This window comes from Scylla paramamosain, chromosome 27 (assembly GCF_035594125.1).
Source record: "Scylla paramamosain isolate STU-SP2022 chromosome 27, ASM3559412v1, whole genome shotgun sequence".
In the NCBI taxonomy this organism is placed as follows: Eukaryota; Metazoa; Arthropoda; class Malacostraca; order Decapoda; family Portunidae; genus Scylla; species Scylla paramamosain.
Genome location: NC_087177.1, coordinates 632,626 through 660,000, shown reverse-complemented (window position 1 = coordinate 660,000; position 27,375 = coordinate 632,626). Strand labels below are relative to the sequence as shown.

At 44.2% G+C, this 27,375-nt stretch overlaps 1 long non-coding RNA gene across 2 annotated transcripts in view; it reads right to left on the bottom strand.

Moving 5' to 3' along the window:
- LOC135114446 (uncharacterized) overlaps positions 1-27,375 on the bottom strand; it is a 246,405-nt gene that overhangs the window by 33,028 nt on the left and 186,002 nt on the right. For both annotated transcript variants that reach the window (XR_010275498.1, XR_010275499.1), the window contains exon 6: positions 14,820-14,899. This is a non-coding gene — a long non-coding RNA (uncharacterized LOC135114446). The remainder of the gene's footprint in view (positions 1-14,819; positions 14,900-27,375) is intronic.

The window sequence follows — 27,375 nt, the reverse complement described above, 5'->3', positions numbered from 1 at the left end:
TCAGTAGACTGTATTACATAAAACAAAAACAAAAAAAAAGCTTCATTAAAGTAACAGAGGATTACAGCTTTAAAGAATCCTCAAAGTACATCCCAAGTGCACGCCCGGCGCCTCTCCTCACTAAGCGACGAGTTGAGGAAGCAGAGTGACGTGTTTACCGAGACGTCACCATCATCACAGGTGTCACTTTACCTCGAGTCAACTGGGCTTAAAAGTGTATTAAGACAATTAGAGGCTCGGTGTGAAGTCGTACATTAACGAAGCGAAGATGTGTTTACCGCAACTGGACAAGGAAGACACGAACTCATCCCTGACACAAGCCACACCTCGTTCCCTGGCGCTGAGGAGACGAGGAGACGAGGAGTGACGATAGGAGGAATGAAGCAGCGGGCACAGGAAGGAGTGCAAGGCTGAGGGAAGCATGGCGCCGTTTGGGGATTGTAGGAAGGGGAAATAAAAGAAAAATAAAGAACGGAAAGATGATAAGAAAACAGAGGAAAGCAGTTAACAGGACGTCATATAAGAAGCATATAAAAGAATATATGGAAAAAAAAAATGTGGAAAGAAGAAAATGCAGAACGAAAACAGTTAGAAACAAAACACTATAGAAAACAATCGAGGAGAACAAATTGCGAATATAACGTAGGAATATATGAAAAAAAAAGAAGCAAAATACGAGAAAAAATGTAACCAAGGAAGGAACAAAACAGAAAGAGAAACAAAATGAAGAGATTATAAGGAGAAACGACAAAATGAATGAAAAAATCGCGTGATAACAGAAACACGAAATAAAAAAAAATAGACGCAACCTACGAGAACAAAAACTACGGAGGAAAGAAAATACCAGAAAAAAAATCATGAAAAGAGAAAAAAAAGACACAAAAATAACGTAAAGTACAAAATATCTAACGAAAACACAAAGCAACATCGCATCACAACTTATATAGACAAGGGCGACATTTCCCGGAGACAGACTGCAGCAACAATAAGCATATGTAACCAAGACCAGAGTACAGCACACGCTCCCTTCACCACCACCACCACCTCCTCCTCCTCCTCCTCCTCCTACTCCACACCCACTCTTGCATACGCGCCCTAACTAATGCCCTGTGTATAATGAGTTTCCGAGCGATAACAGCAGCGATAAGGGAGACACATAAACTCACGGATGGTAATAATTTCACGCACTGGGCTCCCTAATGGTTCTCTCCGCTTCATTTCGCAAACTTCCACATTCTCGCGCGTGAGGAAAACGAGGAATGGCCAGCGAGTGAGAGTGAGCGAGTAATGGCCACCTTGATTCCGCTGCTGGTGTGTTCCGGAGGTGTCGCTGCTCAGAGTCACGTCAGGAGGTTGCGTGGGTCGTCGTGGGGTCGTTGGCGGCGAGGAAGGGTCACCAGCGTCAAAGGAGACCACTTCAATTTATACACAGAACAAATATCTCAGCCAGACAAATCATCCATCACGACGAAGGAGGAATGTGACATGGTGGGTCCGGCTCGCTCTCTCTCTCTCTCTCTCTCTCTCTCTCTCTCTCTCTCTCTCTCTCTCTCTCTCTCTCTCGTCGCCTAATATGGGAGGGAGGGAGGGAGGGACGTGGGTGTTAATTGCACCATACTCACCTTGAAGTTGGACAAATAGCCACGCGACATAATGCACCACTATTAATGATGGCCGAGGAGGTTGTGTGTGTGTGTGTGTGTGTGTGTGTGTGTGTGTGTGTGTGTGTGTGTGTGTGTGTGTGTGTGTGTGTGTGTGTATGCAGCGCTCTATAAATTCACGAAACAATAACAATAACGTCGTGTTTTAGTGTATACTGATATTGCATACTGGCAATGCTTTCTTTTTAAATTCATGACAATATAACAATGACGCACTGTTACCCATGCTATCAGCCTGTAGGGGGCAGCACACCGCAACACACCGCCCGGGACGTGGTGCTAAAGGGAGCGCCGTGGTGACATGAGGGTGGTGGTGATGATGAGGATAATGAGAGTGACGCGAAGGGTGAGGGAGTGTAACATGTGAGTGTTAATGGAGGGAAGAGGAGAGAGGGACAGCATGTGGTAGGGGTGACGATAGAGGCGAGCCGGGAGGAGGTAAGAAGCGGAGGAAAGGAAAGGAAAGGGGAGGTGGGAGGAGATAGTGAGGTGCAGATAAGGAGGATGGTTAAGGTGAAGAGGTGAGAGGTGGATGGTGGAATGGCACACGAGGGAGTGACGAGAAGAGTGGAGGGATGGATGACAAGGAGAGGGAGACGACTCAGGGAACGAACACCAAGCGGCGGGCATCCAATTATCAAGGTGACAGCACGGAGGGAAGAGAGGCAATGGCCACACCCGCTGCTCCCTCCAATCGCTCATTCCCCTTTCGTCTGGTGGCCACTTTGAGTCCGGGTTTCGACATAACGTGGCAAAGACGGAGGAGGACCCTTGGCGACTCATGACGTGGAGTTCGTTTTTACTACGCAAACAACGTAACCCGATCAAGCCTGGGTCGTCCGCACCAATTAATAGACGTCGCGACCTGCTCAGGAGTGTTTACGGAGCGCTGAAAATAGATGGGGAGGCGAGGAGGGTCGAGGGTGGCGCTGATGGTGATGGTGGTGGTGGTAGTGGCGGTGGGTTTATGTGTCTGTGTGTATGAGTGTATGTTTTTCTGGGGTGTAGTGAACAGGGCCGATGATGACGTGCCCGAGTGTGTGGCGGCCTGAGGCACCTCCCTTACTGGGCTAACAGACTCATCAGCATCATTACTCTTCGACGCCTCTCCTTTTTTCCGAGCATCCTCCTTTACCTCCTCTCCGGTTCGTCTCCCATTCTATGCTCTCTCTCTCTCTCTCTCTCTCTCTCTCTCTCTCTCTCTCTCTCTCTCTCTCTCTCTCTCTCTCTCTCTCTCTCTCTCTGTAGAGCGGCTTGGGTCTGTATTTTTTTTTTTTGATGGTTAGATCCTTGCACTCATTAATTTCTTATCTCGTCGCAACCATTCTTCATATCCCGACTTTTTTTCCACACCCTGTACCGGCGGCGCTGCTCTCTTCCTCCACGATGTGCTGTCTCATCCATTTGTTTTGAGTTCCATCGTTTGTAATCAATGATTCACACTATCTTCGATTAGATTTTTTTCCCCTTGCTATTCTTTCCATGTGTTCTTGTCCTCTCTCTCTCTCTCTCTCTCTCATTGTGGTATTGTGGTACAGATCAATACGGTGACAACAGTGACAAAGCGACTCTTTCCGCCCTCCTTCCTTGCTCGGCCCCCTGGCGCACTTCCACGGACCCGGAAGACTGTTTAGGTTCAAAGCGAGGAGACGAAAGGTAAGCATCCAGGGTGTGTCTCCGCGCGGCCTGATCAGCATCAAAATCCGACTAATGAGAAGGGGAAGGATGAGGGCGCAGGCAGTGAAGTGACGCAGCATAATGAGGTGTAATTAAAGAAGTGTGTGACGGACGTGAGACAAATCAGGCGAGGAGTGAGGGCGACGGGGAACGAATGACGGAATGCCGGAGAGACGAGGAGCTTCCCGAGGCACCATTTGTATTTTTCTATCAGGTGAGACGTTTCGCAGATTGGAAAATATTGTAGGGTATGTCACTCGTCTCTCTCTCTCTCTCTCTCTCTCTCTTGGCACGATGTGTAGCACCGAACAAAGATAGGAAGAACAGATAGAAAGACAGGAAAATATAACACGACAGTCTCATGTTTTAACTACGTATGTATGCTTTTGAAGTCTGTACGTGGAAGGTAAAGAAAGGGCGAGTACACACACACACACATACACACACACACACACACACACACACACACACACACACACACACACACACACACACACACACACACACACACACACACACACACACACACACACACACACACACACACACACACACACACACACACACACACACACATGAGAGCCCTTTAATCGAGTGTGCACCCTAGAAAGCATACATAAACTCACACTCCCCTCGCGGCGACACACGCACACTGCAAGGCTCATCTCCACCTTGAATTATGTCCACATAAATTCATATCCCACAGTGACCTTCCATGAACTCCCGCGGTTCGCACAGTACACGCAGCGGCCAAGGGAATTGGCATAAGCTGCTCATCGCCATGTTTATTCAGTGCACCGCCCGTGACTACCCGTCCCTTTCCTCCTCCTCGAGTGGGTGGTGTCTGACAAACAACATTAGGTGGCGAGAGATCGAACTTCCCCATCGACCCCCTGACATAACCGCATCACGCCCGTTGTTCTTTATAATATACTTGAGTAGAATGGACGTGAGTGAGTTTGCTGCCGACCAGGCCACTGAGTCAGCGCCCGGCAATGCGTCCCACCGATCTGCAACGCTAGTGACTTGTCCGGGTGACTGACTCGCTCAATCGATGGACGGGTGAGGCGGCCAGGCATACTAAGGAAAGTCTCTCTCTCTCTCTCTCTCTCTCTCTCTCTCTCTCTCTCTCTCTCTCTCTCTCTCTCTCTCTCTCTCTCTCTCTGTTGTTCTTCCGTCGAGTGGTTCCCCTGCAGTAAAAATTTCATGTCCCTAATGACGTAATGGCGACGTCACGGGCAGTTCCATTTTTCCTATTATTCTCCCTAACGCATAAAATCGTAAAACATTCCTGCCGCTGTTTGTCACCGTCCGAATATCGATAATGACTAAAGTAGAAATGCTAAGACGACTACCACTACTGCGAGGAGGAGGAGGAGGAGGAGGGAGGGTAAAAGGAAGAAAGTTTGCTTGCTTTTCTTACACTACAATAATTCGACATGCAAGTGAGCGAAGACAGCACCCGGAGGGCATTCTAGCGGCGCATGACAGGAAGTAAATTGCCCTCAAAGTCTTGATATGCCTGAAAATAGAAGCAGATGCAGGAAGAACAGCGGGAGGAGGCGCAGTAGGAGCAGGAGGGTGAAATTACAAAAGAGTGAAGGAGGAGAGAAACAAAAGGGAAGAAGAAGAAGAAGGAGCAAGAGACTACAGAGAGGGAAGGTAAGTAAGGAGAAAGTGGATGGGATGCAAAGAAGAGGGTGAAGATTATAACAGGTTAAGGAAGGGGGAATAGAGAAAGAATAGATAAACTACGAGAGAGTGATGGAAAGCGAGGAACAAAGATAACAGCAAAGAGAGGAAGAGATAGAGTATGAGGATAAAGGAAACGGAGAAAGGAGAAAAGAGAGAGAAGAAAAGGACGAGGAAAGAACAGTCGAGAAAGTAAAAGAACGAACGAAGAAAAGAGGAGAAAAATAGACAGAATTCAAGAAACAAAGGAAAGCGAGAAAGGGAGAAAGCGAAAGGAGGAAGGTGGGTAGGGAATGGGGGCAGGAGGGAGGGAGGAAGGGAGGGAGGGACAAGTTAAAACACACTCAGGTACAGAAGAAAGATTTACAGCCATAGCCGAGTGTCAGCGCCACAATAACAATGTCACGGCAGATGTAGTTTATCAGGTGAGGCGAACATCCATCCCCGGCGACAAACACAGCCGGCAGCCACGTAATGGGCAAATCATTCCTCAGGTTATTGTCCAGCTGTGGCAAGGCGCGGCGTGGGCGAGGCGTCACTGATCACCGCGAGGCACGAAGCACGAGCATGAAGACAAGGACGACCAGGAGGACAAGAAGGACAATGGCAAGGAGGAAACGAGAAGAGTAAACAAAAAAGAGGAAGAAAATAAATAAGAAAAGAGAATTATGATTATAATGACAAAAAAAAACAGTGATAAGAAAACAACAACAGTAACAACGCTACTTTTAGTGTTACAATTACTATACAACGTTGCATTTGTTACTATTTACCGTTATTTCCAAGGTTGCTACTCCTCTAACTTGCTAACACTCCTCTCGCAGTCTCGCTGAACAGGACTTTCTACTTATTCTCATCCCTCTTCTGCCTATCTTACTTCTGCAAGAATTAATCAGTATCTTCAGTCTTTCATCCCCTTTACCGGTAAGCGCTGGAAGTCTCTTCTTGCCTCTGTACTTCTTTCTGGTCATAATTTGTAGTGTTTCAGGAGACGAATATCAAGACAACTCAAAAACTAAACTGATCATCTATTTAGGTTCCTCTTCCTCTATTTCTGTTTGGAAGAGGTAGGTTGTATGGACTTTTTTCACTTTTCTTTCTTGCTATTGTTGTTTTGTCCTTGATCAGTCTCCTTGGCAAACGACAACCACAACAACAACAATAACAACAAACAACACCAAAAATAAAAAGGAAGATAGAAAGAACAAGAACAATAAGAGCAAGAAAAAGTAAAAGAAAAAAAAATTAGTAGTGGTAGCAGGAAAAGAATAAAATATTAATTGTAACATGAATAAATTGAATACTGAAGAGAGAAAGGGAATAAAAAGAAGCAGGAAATCGAACCACTTTATCGCAGGAAGGAACACGTTAACTCGCCGTAAACACATTCCAAATTAATGCAGGATGAATAAGACATGAGGCAGTGTAAAGTATCGAGCCACCGAGACGTGAAAACAAAGCAAGAGTACAGTGAAAGTGGCACAGAAAGACGAGGCACGTTACAAGGTCTAATAATAATAATTGCTAACCTTCTTCATTTCTTTGAGCGCTTTACATTAATGCACAGACCGGAAGATTAAATGAAGCAGCATTAAATGAAGTAGAATTGAAGAAAATAGCAAGCATGAATACAAACTAGCGGAGAAACTGAAGAGTACGGTGCATTACGACAGTTTAATATTAAAAAAAAAGTGAATAGGTACTTTATCATAATGTAACTTACTCAAAATCGTGGAATTGTTGAGGATATCTGATAAATTTAGAAATCTGAAGGAGATATTCAAAATAATGAATGAGAATAGAATTAAAAAAAAAAAAAACTTATATCTCCATAACGTGACTGATAAGGGAATGTGTAGCGTTGCATAAATAGGTGAAAAGTATTAACCCTTCCTGCTAATGATAATAACACTTATTACTACTTTGGTAAAAAAATAAAAGTAGCGGTAAGAGGTTTAAACTACATTAATACTCTTTTTCTTTTTCCGTGGTGTCTTTTCCAATATATAATCAGGGCTCACACCACATTAATTAATCAACACCAGCGAAACTATTCTTTTATCATTAACAGTGAAATGACTAAACCGTAGAAAATAAATACATACAACCGGACACCTATTTTTTTTCCCCCCCTTTAGTTAATGAACGGCGTCAGAATTACCAGCCTGTCTACTTGTTCCCGTCTTGTGCACAGAAAAAAGGAATGAAGCTTAAGATCTTTATTTCGGTTTGTACTCCTGACACTCCCAAGACTTCCCTCGTTTGTGTCTGTCGCTCATTTATAAACCTCAGTTAGGGCGAAGCAGTGGTGTGTGTGTGTGTGTGTGTGTGTGTGTGTGTGTGTGTGTGTGTGTGTGTGTGTGTGTGTGTGTGTGTGTGTGTGTGTGTGTGTGTGTGTGTGTGTGTGGACTTCTTTGATATTTTGTGTGTTTATTGTCACTACTACTACTACTACTACTACTGCTACTACTACTACTACTACTACTACTACTACTACTACTACTACTACTACTACTGTCTCGCATATTATCATTATGTTAATAATTCACACATGTTTTCTGTGTTTGGGTTGCATTCCTTCCCATTCGCTTTGTTCTTTGGCACCACTAACTGTGTGTGTGTGTGTGTGTGTGTGTGTGTGTGTGTGTGTGTGTGTGTGTAATAATACATATATATAAAAATTATTAAGTACTGATAATGATAATGATGATGATAAGAAGAATAAGAATAAGAAGTAGAAGAAGAAGAAGAAGAAGAAGAAAAGTAATATAACTCACCAAGGGACAAAAAAATATCTTGCCTCTGTTTCCTCGTGTTTGTTTCCTGCGTCAACAAATTACATGGCTAAGAAACTATAAATTTTCACAGTACTAATAATGATACACGTTCTTCATACATACAAGTTCTAACCAAGGTGAATACGCATGTGCTGTTACTCTGGTGATGAACTGCAGCTTATTTTTATCTGCACGTGGTAAAAATTGCCGGAACGGTGAAAATTAGTGACTTATGAGCATACTGGATAACTAAAGGAAAGGTAATCCCGTCTTTCATAACTCCTCCATTCTTGTGTCTTCATTTATTCAATACACAACACATGAACGTGCCAACAAGTATCTATATCTTCCCCTATAAGCGGTAGTAGTCAGACATTACACCCGCCTTTCTTGTACGGTAATTCTCTGTAGTTCAAGTAGAGTTAGTGATGTTCAGGCAAACACTCTAGTTAGATTTGAAATTCACTTGCACTGGTGAAGTCGACAAATTTCCTTCATCATCATTACCATAATTATCATCATCATCATCGTCATCATCATCATCCACAGTTTCACAGCAGGACAAAAGTTTTCCCTAACCTTCTCCGCGTATCTCTGTCGCTTCCTGCCCGTCTATTCCAGGTCATCCCAGCAAGTGTTACATTTATAAGGAAGGAGAACTGTATGCTGAGAAGTAACTATGATAGTGAATATAGAAACCACAACTTACCGAAATGGATTGATAAAAAAAAAAATGAATCTTTTAATTAGGATCCGTAGACTGGTGGTGCTGATGATATTGACAGCAGTGTGCGAAGACAATATAAGCTGCTTTTCTTTTTCTTTAAGATCGGTAAAAATCGTGTACCGAGAGAGACGAAAACCGACGAAGCCAGAGGAAAAGGAAGCATGAAAACAAAGCAGTTATGTCACAGAAGAAGAAAGGAAGGAATAATGGAAGGAGGAAAATAAAACAATAAAGGCGTGAGGGGAGTGGAGACGTGGTGGGGGGAGAGGGGGAGGAACACGCCCGTCGTGCCGTGTGATCGTGTCAGTGCCGCCCGTCAACATTCTCCTCCTCAGTCTTCCCCTGCCCTTTCCACTTCCCCTTCCTGACCTATCTCACCATACAAGGGTCACCATCTTCGTCCCCCTCACCCCAACACTCAGCCTCTCGTCCTTGCTTCACGCTTCCTTGGTTGGCTTTCTTCCTCGCTTCCTTAGCTGTATATGTGACCATGATTGCTTGCGTGCACTCCCTCGGCCCCATCTCGATCTCTCCTCCACCAAGACGCTTTACTTTCACCTTCCATCTCAGGACACCACAAGTGCTGCTCCGCCTCGCCCGCATCCCGCCCCTCACGGAATCAAAAAGCTCTTCCTTTTCCGCGCCCGGTACTCATGCTCGCCTTGTCCTGCCACTTTGACTGCTGATGAGGGTATGACATGGTGACTAATTTGAATAACATTACAAGGTGTCACCGAGATGGGAATAAGACTATATGAAATGAAATTATCAGATTTCTTAAATATTCCTTTTTGCTGGCAGTGGTATCTTTCTGAGTCACCAGATCATCTTATTAAACTTGAGAGGAAGCCATAACACTCAAAGACAGCAGGTGCAGCTCGGGTAAGTAGGACGATGCACTTACACAGTGAAGCATGGAATTCCAAGACCCAACCGTGATTAGCTACCTTGCGATGAGTAGCCTGGCCCGGTACTATGTCACTGTGAGAAGTGTATATCATCATCTTCCCAAATAAATCGCCTTAAACATAAATTTGACATGTAGTCACGAGTATTTTCTCATAAGGATGATTTAAAAAAACACAGTGATGATTGGTTTCCTGCTGTTGATGTAGAACAATGATTGAATTATCACTAGAATCACATAAATACCCTTGCAAAAGTCTAACACCTTCCAAAAACCTTATTAAGAATAGTCAAGATACGGTTGAAACACAGACCCAAGAAAGGAGGCAATCTGCTTGTTAGTGTCGCCCACCTGGGTGCGTTCTGGTTCTTTGATGAAAATACAACACTAGATGTCGTGTCTCGCAGCTTGTCAAGGGACATGATCTGAAAGCCAATACGAGACCAAAGTGCTCTACAAAATTAAGATTCGACATCTCACATACTTGTACTCTGAAACCTACGAAACTGTTTTAAGAGGCAGACACATTTGAAAAGATCGAGTGTAATGACGTTCGCAATGAGATCAAAGGAAAGCGGCGCCTTCTTTGAGGTAAAACGTGCACGTTCGGCTGGAACGTGCACCAACTACCAAGACCAACGGAACCTTGGCTGAGCAGCAGTTACTGATCGAGGCACACTGCACGATGATGTGTGTTGCTCTGTAGACCTGCACACAAAGGAAGACACCAGACAGACACACAGACGGACAGGCAGGCACACAGACAAACGGACACACACACACACACACACACACACACACACACACACACACACACACACACACACACACGTCTTAATCCCTCCCTCGTGACCATGTACACTACTATCTACCCAAAAATACTTAGGTCCTCATTCTTGGACGTGAGAAAGCAGCGCGAACCTCTCCCATTAGCAGCAGCAGGAGGAGGGAGTGGTGGGGGCCCGCGGCGACAACTCCTGGCGGCGGCGGGAGTGGCGGGAGTCTGGCCACCGCGAGCCTCCCTAACAACGCCCTCATGACGTCGGTCCCACATTACTGCATGATATACAGGGTAATAATTCATGTGAAATGTGATAATTTTCCTTGATCTTGAAATTATATTGACCCTGGAGGCAGACTGAGAGCTGAACCAGGTGGAAGGTGCGGCTGGGTCAGGGAGGGAAGAATGGAGGGAGGGAGGGGGAGATGCGGTGTCTTCCGGGCTGTAAGTTGTGACGGAATGTGACACTTGAAGCTCCTGGTCTTTCAAAGGCACGTAATTTCGGAAACAAAAATGCCTGTACCAAGATTGAGTAGCTTCTGTAGGTCAATGAGGACGAATTTCATTAAAACACTTGAGATCCTCGCGGGCAACCATCTGGAGGAGCGGCAGGAAGACCTGAGGCGCGTGTGTTATTGCTCTCCTACCTTTTTTAGCGTAAAGGAGTCGGCGAGGGATTAATATAAAAATACATATACAGATACAATGAACCCGCTTAATTGCCACTCCCAGGAAAGAGGAGCAAAAAGAGTCCTAATGAGGCTGGGCAATTTAGTTCCGAGGTGTCTTAATACTCCTCACACTCGTTTAGCGCATCTGTGTTGTGCTGTTACTACTTGTGCTGGTATCTGGCAGCTCTCTGTTGAGGTAAGAGTTTAGCCGTGCCAAAGAAAGTCAAGAGCACAAGTGACATTTACATCTGGAAGTCTCATTTCACGTGCCAACATGGTGAGTCAAAAAAAACACAATAGGAAAGAAATCTAGCAAAATTACAAAAGAAAAAGCCATTTAAAAGGAACTAAAAGAGATATAGCTCTCATAACTACTCGTATAACAAAAAAAAAAATAATGTATTCAAATGGAAAGAAAGAAAAAATGTAAATCCAGAAAAAACTACGGAAAACAATATAATATTACGAAAAAAGTAAAATAAATATAACAAACTTAATAAAAGGTCAGATGATATTCAAAAGGAAGTAAAAGAAACATAAATCTAGCAAAACCATAATAAAAAGTTAAGGCAAGTTAAAAAATAGCAGTCCTCGGGCAGCCGCAGCATCCTCCACAGCGAGGGAAGGATAAGTGCACGTGGGATGGAAGCAAGATTGCCCACCCCACTCTTACATTTATAACGCACATGAATATGCCTGAATATAGACCACCACTGCCACCAGGAAAATTTTTTAATTGCATATATCTTGTAAGATTGTCTACTATTTTTGAGTTATGGCCTCATCATTCTTACTCTTGTTATTAGTCTACATCGGGTGTTTTGCCGGGTCTGCTTTGTCTTCCGCGACTCTGGGGAACAAGTCGTCGTTCTATTTAGTGGTGACCGAGGCGCCCTTGAGATTCCTTTTTCCCAGCTCACATTTTCTCGATGACTTGACAGCAAAACGCACTGTAGCTTACAGACAACACAGCGGACAGTAAGAAGGCTCCGATGAATGCTTTAAAAATTCTGAACTATTGCAGATATTTTCGTAAATTTTAGTAGTTATAAACATTTACATCTTATTTTTCCATACGTTTCCCTAACACCTCTCAGAAAAAAGCTGGTCAGAACAAAAGTGGTGAGAAATTACCTGACTGACTCAATGCGCCTAAACAAAAAGGGGCTCATAATAATGACTTGTTGATGCGGTGCCTTTCATTAATCTTTCATCAGTTCTGTTCTTTGGTAAGGATGTGGAGCTTATAACTTATTTATTATTATTTAAATTGTTAAGGTGGTGAGAAGCAGAAATTAGGCCAGAGAATAACTTTTCCACTACCTCCCTTCAATATTTTGCAATGTAATCTTTTTAAATGAATGCATTTCTAGGAATGACTGTTTATTTCATCATGGTTCCCTTTCATTGCCTTTAGAGCCCCCACTAATGCAACTGCATGCACAAAAAAAGTGCATTAAATATATTACTCTGGAACATTACATCACGGTAAGTCTGTGTGTATCCAAACGAAAAAAAAAATAGTGAAGCACGAGAGGCCATATGCATTACACTACACTAATACTCTGTTGTTAATTACAGATTGAAAGTAAGACCTTTTTTTTTTCTTATATTTATTCATCATTTTAGATAGTGAATCATAAAATACTTTCTTTATATTTTACAACAGATCGATTTCATGCAACGCATCCTAAAGCTTCTTTTGTTTTTCTTTTCTTTTCTTTTATGGGCAATGGTACTTAAGTGGATCTCATAAGTATCACCTTGCCCTTCGTACGTGTTGCTTCACATATTATTTCACTCCTGTCTCCTGCGTCTTCTCCCACCAACGCTTTGCTGAAGTCAAAGCTGTCTCACTGGAGGAAGCGGACGTCGCCTTGGCTTGACTTCCTGATGCAGCTCAGCTCCTGTGTGTTCCATACTCCTAGTGCGCTCCGAGCAGTGCACCGCGGCATACCAAGGCGACGCGGACACACACACACACCAGTCCTGGTAGGATGGTGCTTTCCATGCTCGGGGTCTCGCGTGTTCATTGGCGGCGACACCTTCCCTACGGCCGCCCACCTCCCCTTCAAGAATAATTATTTCCATTGAGAGTATTCGAAGACTGTGGATTGAACTGACGTATGTACATATGGCTTGATGGCTGAGAGGGAAGACAGAGACGACTCTCTCTCTCTCTCTCTCTCTCTCTCTCTCTCTCTCTCTCTCTCTCTCTCTCTCTCTCTCTCTCTCTCTCTCTCTCTCTGTGTGTGTGTGTGTGTGTGTGTGTGTGTGTTTATTTATCAGCTTTTATATTTGTCTATCGATCTTTTTCTTATAAACTGACCGCGTGATACACTTAATCAGCTTACACATTTCCCTTCGTCACCGTCACGAGAGGCAAACCGCGTCAACAGCTCGGCGGCCGGAGGGAAGGAGTAGCTACAGAGAGGTGTCCCAGCCAGGCCGCGTCACCACGTGGGGACGGAACGAGGCTAGTCCTGCTCCACCTGCTTGGACTCATAAATTCTGGGCTTAAATCTCGAACACACAGCGGCTCTGCTTTGGCTGCTCTGACGTAAATATTAAAAGACGACCTTAATGCATGGGAACTTCTCGCTGTGTTAAACCGATGAATACTAACCAGATTATAACGCTGCTCCGTCACTGGCAGGGAGAGGTGCAGGCGGGGAAGGAAGGAAGGCAGCTACTATTTCGCCTTCACCACGGGGGCGTAAGTAAGAAACTGCAGTGTAATTAGAAGGAACATAAAATATCGTCAAACGTAATAACGTGTGCTGGAAGAGAGAGAAAAAAAGAGCGGAGAGAGAGAGAGAGAGAGAGAGAGAGAGAGAGAGAGAGAGAGAGAGAGAGAGAGAGAGAGAGAGAGAGAGAGAGAAGGAAAGAAAGCGTGCAAGCATATTCCTGGATAACACACGGAAGGGGTCCATAGTTCTCATTAGTAAGCGCACTCTTTGGATTACAGGACCATCAAGTACGGATTAGGAATGATCAGGTAATAGACACGCCGCGGATCCTAAAGGGGGAAAGGAAAGCCGAATGACAACACCACACACATGTTAAGTTCAAAGTTATGGTTCCAGTTTTGCATTAGCGGCCATTATACGACCTGAATGCAAAACTGTAATACAAAGATACAGGCTGGTGCAGGAAAAGGAGAAAGGAGGAGAAGGAGGAGGAGGAGGAGAAGGAAGGTGATGTATATAGGTGTAAGGGAGAAGGAAGAGGAGGAAGTGTGTGTTGAGACTCAGTGGAGGTATAATAGTTTCGAAGACACAACATTACCCTTATACCCTGAGCAGACCCCCGCTGTGCCCTATGCTGCCCTACGTGGTATTATAGGCAGGAAAGTCTTGAGTCATATTTCTCACCGTATCTTACCACGTTACCGCTACACAATACGCTGTTTATACACGCACACCGCCTCCTGGTTGGTGTGTCCGCCACGCAGGGTGTCGCTGGGACGCGGCCGCTGCATCGCGCTGTATCTCGTCCTTCTAACTGTACCATAAAGATGCCAACGCACCGAGGACACAATGGAAGGCGCCGCCAGGGGGACCGCACAAGCTGACCCTCGCGGCGCCCTCGACTCCCCGCCACCAGCGACACGGGGCTCAGGAGAAAATTAGACGAATAATATGCTGACTCGCGATGAAATATGGGACGAGCTGAGCCTTAATTGTCAGGTGAAATATTTATTGGCATCTCGTTCCTCTGCACTCGTCAGCGAGAGTAATGTTGTTGGGGGAGGGACAGGTTCTTGCATTGCACACACCTCACACCTCACGCCTCACACCTTCACGCCCTAACATTAGGCTTGCAGTTTTTGTCTTTTTTTTTTTTTTTTTCCAAAGAGCAATGTTGATGAATTTCAGTGTAAGCAATTCTACACATTGTAACCAAAAATAATGTAGTTTACTTACAAACTGCTGTAGGATGGAAGTATTGTAATTTGACTTCAGTTTTCGATTAAGCTTCGTTTCCCACTGAATTCTCCTGAAACCTGAAAGGAGAAACTGAAAAATGAAACACGCAACTCTTGTATCGTGAAAGACTACATCATCTACTGAAAAATATTCACAAAATACAGAAACTAACCAATGCATTATACATCAGAGCATCTGGAAACACAAGAAATGCATGTAATAAGAAGTGAACCGAGGTATTCATGAGGTAAGTGACATCCATAGACACAGTGATGCATCAGCCCGATCTCTGACCCGAAGCAAGATGAGGCCAGACAAACAAATCCATCGAAATCAGCCTGCGAAGAAGACCCGACCAAACTCCCATAAATCTCAAAACGAAAAAAAAAAAAAAAAAAAAGCCGAAGGTGCGACAGAGATGGACGAACCAACTCCTCCACGACAAATGTTCCCACTCCTCACTCCTCACACTCCTTGGGCCGCCTCCCTCACAATCATCTCATTTTATAGACCATTTTTCTGCTGGCTAGTGACGGAGCGAGGCGGGCCGAGGGGCAAGGGGCGGGATGGACTGCTAGATACATGAACTCTCGCTCGGCATCAAGCCCCAATGACCATCAGGAAGTCGCGGCGCAGAGCCCGGATGAGTGAGCGAACACAGGAAGGGCGGGAGAGGAGAGGAGGGGGAGAAAAAGATGGAGTTCGTAAATTACATCGGAGAAGGTGTTGTGTTGCCGGTGTTTTGATAGGCGCTTAGTGCGTCGGTGAAGTGGCGGCGGCAACTTGGCATGTGTTAGTGGTGGTATTTATCGCTGGGTGGGAGTGAGGGGCAGCAGAGGGAGTGAGGGTTATTAATAATGAACTAACTTGCCTGGATGCTGACACAACTATGAAGAGGATATAGTACGCGAGAGAGAGAGAGAGAGAGAGAGAGAGAGAGAGAGAGAGAGAGAGAGAGAGAGAGAGAGAGAGAGAGAGAGAGAGAGAGAGAGAGAGAGAGAATCATCCTAAATTAAGGCAGACAAATTAGACGATTGGATTTTATGGCCCGCTTAGGTTCAGTATCAGAAGTTTATCGGAATATTTGCATTATGGATGACCTGCCTGAGAGCCATTAACGAGGGAGGTGGCTGGGGCGGAGGCTTCACTCCCGCATAATTCTTACTCCTGCCGGGAACTTCAGAAGACAGTACAGCGGCGGCCTCGAGTCCAGCAGAAAGGTGAGACCAGAACACGGTTTTTTTTTTCTCCCTACTTTTTTTTTCCCCCCCCGTCGGTGTCTTACGGCCGGGGATGTTACGTAACCAATTAAAGAGGTGTAAAAGGAGAGATAGGAGGAGGAGGAGGAGGAGGAGGAGGAGGAGGAGGAGGGTTAGACATAGCATAAACTAATGAACAAGACCAGCCCACTTAGCCTGCTCCGTCCCGCCTCGCCTGCAGACCTCCCTTCCTCTCCTCCTCGCTACATATGCACAGATCAGAGAAGTAAACACGTTCCGCGTAAATGTGAGGGTCAGAAAAGTAAAGGCCATTAAAGATAATAAGTAGGAAATGAAAACAACACAGACGGAGGCGGCGTAACAGGAATACTTAACAAGGTACACGATGGTCTCTTCTCCCGGCTCCTGTTGTTCTGTAACACACCACAGCCGAGGGAAAAAAGGAGAAAATGATAATGATTTATGATTTAATTCACTCGGAACCATAATTCTCTCTCTCTCTCTCTCTCTCTCTCTCTCTCTCTCTCTCTCTCTCTCTCTCTCTCTCTCTCTCGATGATCGCCGTGAGGGAACATCAAGCACGACAAGAGAATTACCTTCATACTTTCTCTTGCCTCTTTCCTGAACAAGACACTTAAAAGGGAAGGCCGCAGGTCCTCCCCTCCCTTCCTAGCCTGGCGGGGAGGCGAAATGGAGGGGTGCCCTTCCCTAACCCTCGCGTGGTGGGGAACTAGGGGATCGAGGCGACGGGGGGACGGGGAAGGGGAAGGGGCTGAGACACTGGACACTGTGATGAGTCATCGTCCCATCCTCAGATAAAAGCATCGATCAATTATTATTTTTACGATGACGTGAACGTTTGATTATTAATCTTGGTGGGAGGAGAGAGGGAGATGATGGCGATACGGAGGATGAATACAAGGAAGAATTAGCAGCATAAAGATGATTAGCAGAGGAAAATTGAAGCATAAATCACGAGTAAATGTGACAAGAAAGAGAGAGAGAAAAAAGTAGATGAACAAGTCTACACTGCTGACTGTCTATGAGGGACACTACTGAATGCCAGCCTGGAATCACATTAAGGCACTAAATCTCGTCGGGTCCGCAGCGCAGATCCCCTTCAGGTGACTCGTAAAACCAGATAATGGTTAAAAAGTACGGGTTTCCCCTTTTATATCCCATGAAACATGATAAAAATAACGTGAAGTACAAGGCTCATAAAAACAGGCTCACTAACACATAAGCGACAAATATTTAAAACGCCACATCTGCACATCTATTCAGTCACACTTACGTAAACGTCATTCATGGGGATGACTTTCAGTTCTCTTCACACACACACACACACAAAAAAAAAAGAGAGAAAACTATTAGCGCACCTCAACGCAAGGCAATTCAACACAACACAAAACGCAGCTATAATGGCGCCTCACAATTTCTTCCCCAACATCGCGACAACAGAACAACACTGAGTTACTGAACCACGACGCAACACAATGCACGACCTGCTCCGCCACCCACGAGAAACACATACCACAAAGTACAAGACCCAAAACACACGTACACACACACACACACAGAATACACTACCTATACCTCGAGAAACAACACAAGACACTAGGCCTAACACCAGTACAGACACACAACACACCAAAACACCACACAATACCACCACCACCATAAAATTTACGGCAACACCACCTCGCAATACAAGACCGCCATCACCCATGTTCCTCATATCATCTTCATTACGTTATCACAACACCCATAGGCCGTTTCATCACCATTACTTTATCACAACACCCATTATCCCTTATCACGAGGCCATTACACCCGCGCCGCCCCTCCCTTCCCTTCCTCCTCTGTTCCTCTCTCCCGCTCCTCCCCCTCACTCCCCTTCCGCGCCTTCCTCCTCCCTCCCGGTCCGTCCTGTCTCTACCGCCTCGAGACACGGCCGCCCCTCATCACGCCCTCGTCGTCTGTCTGATGGCACCATTATCTTCACATCGCACTCTGTTCAGGGCCTGTGTGTGTGTGTGTGTGTGTGTGTGTGTGTGTGTGTGTGTGTGTGTGTGTGTGTGTGTGTGTGTGGGAGAGCTCTGTTTATTTTAGAAACTAAAAAAGAAAATACACTTCATTTTTTGTTGTAAAATATAAATAAAATATTCAAGATTGTAATAATAAACACTATTACCAGATTTTCACTTCCTTATTTCAATAAATGTCACTTTACAATTGCAACCCCCACCTCTCTCTCTCTCTCTCTCTCTCTCTCTCTCTCCACCACATGGCACAGAACACAAGCAGTATATTCCACAGAGGCAGTGAGGCGACAGCACTATACTCGTAATGTCACCACTACAAGCACCCGTGGCACACACACAAGCCTGCAAGTGTTGTCACGGGACCCATCAAGGAGCGACCTGGCTCATACTCGCGATCATATTGCCTCCAAGGCGATAATCTTTCGCGAGGCGCTGGCTGGGGAAATCAGGAACATTGGGCAAATGATGGCAGATGTTTTGAAGTTTTACGAAACTGATTTGCATTTCCAAGATTGCGTTGCTTCCTTTTTTATGAGAACTTGGCTCCTTCCTCTGCCTATATCTAAGCATGTGATGGAGGACGTAAGCTTTAATACGAATTCTTGGGTAAAAATAGGTTTGCTTGTACATATATCATATTCAGTCCCCCAGCACACATTCACATGCACAAGTGATCTGGCGGTATCTTCTGCAGCGGCGCCAACACAGCTCAGGATAAATCATCGCACACGTACTTGGCTGCTGTAAAGTCGACACCACACATATGCGAGGTAGGAGAAGCCAGCCAGACTCAACAATCCAAGGCAGTGAGGGTTTGAAGGAAATACTAAAATAACAAAGTAAAATAACAACACATAGATGGAAGAAAAATAGAGGTAGCATTTGGAATAGTGCATCTGACAGACAGACACACACACACACACACACACACACACACACACACACACACACACACACACACACACACACACACACACACACAACATTACTCATTGTCACTGTACGTATAGTCACAAGGCAGATAAAAACAAGTATAATATGTTTGTACCTTTAATTAATGCCACACATGAGAGACCCCCAAGGTCATTCTCAGCCTTACGTGTACCGTACAGAAGCGGATGTTGATGTTTCGTAAAACGGATTCCTTTTAACAACGTAGCTTATGGCAAGTCTGTCTTTGCCAACACAGACTTTTTTCTCAGGTTGGGCAATCCATCAAAACAACCTTACACACTTAACCCCGTTTTCTTCTTGACGCTCAGACATTTCCTCCACGTCACACCATCTCGAAATATTAATAACTAGGATTTCTCTTCCTCGACAGACACCTGATAGCGTCACACGGAGGCGTCGGTGTGGCCCTGCCCCGCCTGGCACCGTCCGCCCACCTGACGCAAGCAGACAGGCGGCGCTGGTCTGCGGTCCTCCTCTCGACGCTACCCATTAATTTTCCCCCACTGGCGAGTTATGACAACACACGGATGTGCTTCGCGGCGGCGTCAGTCGCGCTAATGTACAGGGACATAAATATGGAAAAGGAGTTTGTGGGAGTCCGTTATTATATTTATTTAAAAAGGAAATCTCTTGAGTGATCATGTATGTATATCTCCAGACATATTGTATTTTCTCCGTAGACAATTATGAACATGCATATCCATCTCTCTCATCATAATCATATTAAAAATAAGTGGATGAATGAGTAATGTCGATAAGATGGCTTCACAAATATCTGCTACATTTATGTATGCACAGAATTTTGGAAGAAAAAGCTTGAAAAAAAAAAAAGAAACATATATATACAGTAATTTCCCAGTAAGAAAAAGAAAAAAGGCAGTTTTACAATAGAGAAAGGAAGCTAAAAGAAAAAGAGAAATTGTTCATTCCTTGCAGAACATCAGATTCCATTAGTCTTCCAGAAATAATCAAGCAATATTTTTTTCCTCGGTGTCCACTTCACCATCATTAATCACTGAGCAGAGAGAAAGAGAGAAGAAAAAAAAAAGAAAGCACAGGTCAGGGAGGACTTCACGCTAAATATAGCTTTTATCACTGACATTCCTGATTGATGTTATACCTCGTTCATTCTTTAAATTGTTTTGTGCTCTGACGTGATTCGAATAAAAAAAAAGGATAATAAAAATGAAATACCCGAGGGTTGTGGCACATCTGATGAACATAAAAACTGATATCATGGCGAAGGTGGGGTCGTTCCTCGTGCCCAAAATACGACTCACCCCAAATACCAACATTAAGAGCTATTTTCATCGAGCCTGTCAGTCAGTGGTGCCCAGCCTCGGCCTGCTCCCCGCCGCCCACGTCCTCAGCTGCAGGAGACACACTCGCATCGTCCTCGCTTGTGTTGCAGCAGAAATGTCACAAGTGCGACGAGGTGAGACGAAAGATATCGATTTCAGAAAGACGACTTCTTAGACTCGTAGGGAGGCCGCGATGTGCAGGGAGGGATTAGCATACGAACACAGGCACAATAACATACAAATACTCCAGGAATGCACAGAGGGAGTAAGTGGCCCGCGACGGACTCCTGCATGAGGCGAGACGGGAACCAGGCCCTGCCACCCCGAAGTTCGAGGAAGGAAGAAGGTTGGCAGATGAAGTGAGCCGGAAAACGAAAGAAAGACAAACCTGTGCCAAAAGTGGAAATTACCCCAGTTTAACGATGCGACTTTATGGAGCGGGAGGGAGCCACAAGAGCCGCCGCGGAACGATAGCTTTCTTTATTTCCCTAAATAAAGGGAGGGAAATTTACGTTCCTCAAAACTGAGATAGTATATAGGCGGAAAGGTACACGTAAACCTTTCTCGTACTTTGAAGTTATGAGCTTCGATTTCCCATGGTTTTATTTGGGCAGACGGAAAATTAAGTTTACATTCTTTTTTCTTACTGTGAAATTGAGCGCTTAAATTTTGCATGGTATTATTTCTGTATATCTATGGCATTTAGAAAAAAATTGATGGATTACATATAGAAAAAATAATTCATCCATTTGCAAATCTTTTTACGTACATAAAATTCTCGGTTTTTCCTTTTTTTTTTTTTTATAACAGAACAGTGAATATCTGTAGACGAGAGCTGTCCCCTCAAGAAGGCAGCCTCCTTGAACAGCACCAAACTTGATGTTATCCTTTGTTCCTAAATCCATTTCTTGCTATGCTATACTTCCTTCTGCCTGCATATCCATTAATTCTCTCTCTCTCTCTCTCTCTCTCTCTCTCTCTCTCTCTCTCTCTCTCTCTCTCTCTCTCTCTCTCTCTCTCTCTCTCTCTCGACATCAATCCTCCACCTCATTACTTATGCTTGATCTGCAGCACTTCAGTCTAAATACCAACCCTTCCCGCTAAACAACTGTCGCACCTGACTGACAACTCGAGACCTCCTCAAGAAGCAAAAAGATCTCCCGAATTCTTCTGCCACGTTTCATGCATTTCCTGCGATACTGACTAGACAACATGAACGTCGACTTTCCTATGTGGACTGAGGAAAAAGAGGGAATAATGTGCGTAACTTATGGCAAGTGACGAGGGTAACGTAACACGAGTTCAATGCACTTCAGTGAGGCGATAACTTTGGTGGGGCGAGAGGATGAGGGAGAGAAAAAAGGGAGACGTTTGTGAGCACTTGAATACCTGACACGGACTGATGGTGTTACTTGCAGTGTGTCCCGTCGTGATGGTGTGTGTGTGTGTGTGTATGTGTGTGTGTGTGTGTGTAGCATGTATCGTTTGTAATTTTGCATTTTATATTCTTTGGTGTTTCTTATTACGCTGGAGTTGTATTTCTTTTTTGTTAACATACAGTCCATCTAGATAAGTAATTATGTAATTAACTAACTAACTGACGGAATGACTAGCTAAGTGTGTGTGTGTGTGTATGTGTGTGTGTGTGTGTGTGTGTGTGTGTGTGTGTGTGTGTGTGTGTGTGTGTGTGTGTGTGTGTGTGTGTGTGTGTGTGTGTGTGTGTGTGTGTGTGTGTGTGTGTGTGTGTGTGTGTGTGTGTGTGTGTGTGTGTGTGTTATACCTCACATCAGTAAGTAAGCAGCATAGCTTTGATCTCAGAATACCTGAAAAAAAAAAAGAAAATAGTAACCGTCTTGAGCTGCTCACCTAATGCCTTTCTTTTGTGCAGTTTCATTCGTATCCGTGCAAGTAAAATGACCACGAACTTGAGAAATGTTACCGTGCGTTATTGTTACTGCCGCAATAACTCCAAGGGAATTAATGCTTACTTCAATCTTACATCGAATTACAGATTTTGTGCCGCACGTGAATCGCAACCAAGGTGTCTTTTGGGGTTGTTTCACGGGTCTGGGCTGAATGGCGGCGGTGGAGCCTCAGTGTGCGGGGAGCTCAAGATTGGATTCACATCGATGAAGTAAAAATGGCAACAGTAAAGAATACCGTGCTTTGTGAGGGTGTGTAAGCTTGCTACGTTGCGTGTGTTGCGTGCAGAATATTGTTAATTTTCTCGCTTTCTCACCTTCCTTAGTGAATCTTTGTCCGCGCACGAAGGCTTTTTGAGGAGCTGCACTTCAGCCTGGAAATGACGTGTACTTGGTTACCCAGTTTGTGCAGTGTGAGGTTGCTCGTCTTGCTATACCACTTATTACTCAATTTATGGTTAGTTTTCAAGGGACAGGAGACGCTTTCTTAACTCATTCTATTCCGAGGTTCTTTACATGCTTGAAGGCTTGGTGAAACATGCACTTTAGTCTGGAAATGTCTCCCTGAATGGCCGGAGTTGCTTGGCTTGTTATGCTACTTGATAGAGAATTTATGTCTAGTTGTTATGGGAGAGGAGACACTTTCTTAAATTATTTCGAGGTTGTTTATGTGCATCAGGGCTTTTGGGAAACATGCACTTTAGTCTGGAAATGTCTACTGAGTGGCCAGAATTACTTCCTTTGTTATGCTACTTGATACTAAATTTATGTTTAGTTTTCGAGGGACAGGAGACGGCGGGCGTGCTGTAAATTAGTCACGCTCCGTCCACGATCGCGAGTTAGTGCGTGAATGAAAGTTTTAACTGCGGATATTGACTAGTGGGCGTGACCGCGTCTGGTTTTCTGAGTTGCTATGAGGGACGTTACCGGCGGGAATAACAGACCTTAGCCTGTCATGCACGTCGCGAAGAGAGAACGTTTAGAAAAGAAGGGATGAAAAGAAGAGAGAAACTTACGATCTTTAACTCTCTCATTGTCAGTCCGGAGATGGCGTGAGGCTTTGTGGTTCCTGCATTCACTTGGCGCGTCTGAAGATCCAAAAGCTTGGATATTATTTAATGTTTCCGCATGTGCACGCATCTTCATATATATATATATATATATATATATATATATATATATATATATATATATATATATATATATATATATATATATATATATATATATATATATATATATATATATATATATATATATATATATATATATATATATATATATATATATATATATATATATATATATATATGCTGAGTCCAAGGAAGTTATATCGCAAATATCTGCCTCGTAACCAGAAATACCGTTGAATATTTCTAGTAACACATTAGGGCAGTACAGGTGAGTTTCTCGCTACTTTTAAATGCCACTTCTGAGTGCACGAAGTCTTAATGGGTTATGGCGGAGACGAGAGCTACACGACATTTTACTTGAGGACAAAAACATCCAAGGTATGTTCATCTTTTTTCATGTATCTGTTGCGGACGTCAATAATTATATTTCTCGATTTCAGAATGTTTCCCTCACGGTTGCACTGGTTTTGCGTGTTTATTTTTCTTTTTTTTTCTGACAGCAACAATAATGCTGCTTTGCAAGGTTCCCTAATTATGCATGTTAGTGCAGTTAATTAGTTAAGTTCAGCGGATTATTGATATTTCTTTTTGTCCCAAACAAGATCTTGATTCATGCTTCATTGAATTACAATTTGCCTTCATTTGTCAGAAGAGTGTTTACATCAGTAGATGCAATGGGTGAGGCGCGCAGGTGCTTGAGTGTCTCTCTTACTTAGGTGTGAAGTGCACGTCTATCTGCCTCCTTAGGTGTGAGGCGAGAGCCCTCGTCACTTAGCGCTTTTATGCTTGCTCATTACACTATGCTTGTGTTGTAGTACTCGGAGTGCAAGCGAAGCAAGTTTGCCGGACAAATTTGGATTTAATTAATGCTGGTTTGTTGGTGCTTGCCCCGAGCGAGGGAGACTGAGATGATGTCCGAGAACTTTCACTGTCTGGCCCAAATGATGTCCAGATGTGCTTGAGGCGCGTCAATACAACGCGGCTGGATGATGATGCTTCTCGTTTATACTTCTTCTTCTGATGGTGATGAATGATAAAGGTGGTGATAACTAGTGAGTTTTTGTAATGTTAGTTTATGCCTTGCAATATAATCCAAGAAGGGTGAGGGTGGAGAGGGTTAAGGTGCAGAGTGGTGAATGACGAGCAGGAGGAGGAGGAGGAGGAGGAGGAGGAGGAGGAGGAGGAGGAGGAGGAGGAGGAGGAGGAGGAGGAAGAAGAAGAAGAGCTCGTGTTCACATTGTTAAAAGTGAGAGAGGCGTGGCCATCCAGTCTGTAGAGCATGAGTGAGCGACAGTCTGGTTCATCGCACCATTATTATATTGAACATTAGTGGAGGCGAAGGAGCGCCACCTCGCCTTGCCACGCGGCCAGCCAGTCTGGGTCTGTCTTGTGCCATGATGCGGCAGTTCTCGGGAGACGGTGCTGGAGATGCTTCAAGATTTTTTTTTTTTTTTTTTACTTCTGTTAATGCACCTTCATTTGCACCTGACAAGGACTGGGAAGAATTCGTGTAGTTCTGAGTGTCGATTATGTGCGAAATTACCGATGGCGTTGATACTGAAGCGTTTAGAATGAATTGCCTTTCGCATCTCAGGTTTCTTATCATGAGACATCTCGAAAGGTTGAGGAAATTTTCCGTTGGCACATTTCTGTTCATAGTCAACATTCACTTTTACCACAGACCTCCACAGGTGACTTAGGGCGGGGTAAATACCTCTCCTAAAGCATGAGGTCGCTGGTCAGGGCAGACTGAAGGGAATATTAACTGCAAGTATTTCGTGGAGACAGAAAGAAAAAAAAAAAAATTAGAAAGTAACCTGGTACGAACATAATGCAATTCTGCCAAGTTTAGGTGAAATGAATGTGGACGAAACTAATAATAAAAATGACCTAGAAGCAACAGGTGAAGTCTCTCTCTCTCTCTCTCTCTCTCTCTCTCTCTCTCTCTCTCTCTCCTCTCTCTCTCTCGTCTCTCTCTCTCTCTCTCTCTCTCACGGGGTATTCATTAAACATACATACTTATACCACTTTGCTGATTAACACAACCTTTGCATGCATGTGGATGTGCGGCAGTGAATATGCAACACCAGAATTATTTAACAACACTAGCGAAAATTCCACATTTTCCGTATTATTACCAACAAAAATATAATACTGTTAAGTCGCCGCGGTATTGTGTTATTAGCCTCCGTCCTTTCAGGGGGAAAATAAATCAAGCAGCAGTTGTGATTTCGTATGGAAAGGCGTCAGTGGGGAGCAGGAGCAGGGAAAACTTATATATACAAATCTCTGCTATTGTCTTTTATTCGTCAACCAGAAAGGAAATCTATAATCTATCTTTATTTTTTTTTTCTGTTTCTGTTTGTCTTTCTGTCTGTTACAATGTCTGTTTGTCTGTCTGAATGCCTGTCTGTCTGTCTAAATGCCTGTCTCTCTTTCTCTCTCTCTCTCTCTCTCTCTCTCTCTCTCTCTCTCTCTCTCTCTCTCTCTCTCTCTCTCTCTCTCTCTCTCTCTCTCTCTCTAAAATTCAGCTGCATGGGTAAATATTTAAGTGTACCGGTCTGTAGCTGAACACATTACCTGGTTTCTCCCTCCCGTCACTTTTAATTCCCCCTGTGCAGCCTCGGCGGTAAATAATCAGCCAGACGCACTGATAACAGAATCTCTACATAACATAATTTAATTTGGACGCAATGTGAGAGAGTGGCGTAAGCAAAGCGAGTGGTGGAAGCATAAAGAAGAGTACGGAAAGATATAATAAGAAACGAGAACAAAGGATTTGCAAGGAATAAAAAAAGAAGCGATGCCGGACATAAATACTGAGAAATGTATTAACAAATTCAAAACAAGTCAAGCGGAAATCATAATTGTACAAGCACCGGCCGCCACAGAGACACACTTAACTAACTTAACTATATAACTTCCCCCGGTGCGTCTGCTGCCCGGCTCTGATTTGTGAGTCTCCGCCAAGGTACCTCGTATCATTTCAACCTGCTCTTAGTTATCGTCACCTGTGTAAATCTAGCCGGTAAACCTTCCGAAACCATCATCCGTGCTCTGCCGCACATTCCTTGTACATCACAAGTTCATATCTTCCTTGCACTTATCGTCATTCGTATAAATACTCGTATAACCGGCGATCTTTTTCGAAAGCGTCATCTGTGCTCACCCACAAGCCCATTTTACATCGTCAGTTCATATTTTTCCTCTTTTTTTTCTTTACCACCGTCTGACTTAATGGGGCGCAGCTCTATTAAGGGTCATTTGCCTTTACCTGCCCTGGGAGGCCTTAATAATGTTGCTCGGTTTATGTTTACCTTTCTAAATAAACAGGTTCTCGATCCCACGCGGCCGCTCAGCATGACACTCGAGCTGAGGATGGGCGGCGAGATGTGTCCGTCTGTCTGTCCGTGGCATCTCAGTCTGACCCTCCCCTGCAGGACACTCGCGGCGCTTTCCTCCTTTAATCAGCGCCAGTGATAACACCACGCACTCCACGAGTAACAACAAAAGATGAACTGCTATTTTTCTTTAGCACTTGTGTTCGATTTATATTTGCTAGCTATAATAGTTTCATAATTTCTTGATAACTTTCATTGCTTGGGGTGTATTGCAAAATTATGGAAAGCAGGAATAATACCAACACACACTGTACAAGTAACGAGAAAATATGGCCCTGTCTTTATTCTAGTTTTTATTTTTTTTTTTTCCATTAGTGCTTGATATATTTGCAACATAATATATTTTCATATTTTCCTTGATAACTTTCGTAGCTTAAGGTGCATTGTAAAAATATGGAAAACATGCTGGTTCTCTCTCTCTCTCTCTCTCTCTCTCTCTCTCTCTCTCTCTCTCTCTCTCTCTCTCTCTCTCTCTCTCTCTCTCTCTCTCTCTCTCTCTCTCTCTCTCTCTCTCTCTCTCTCTCTCTCCCTCTAATCTGCAGGCCGTTACCTTGTCCCTCGTTTATTTCCTAAAGCC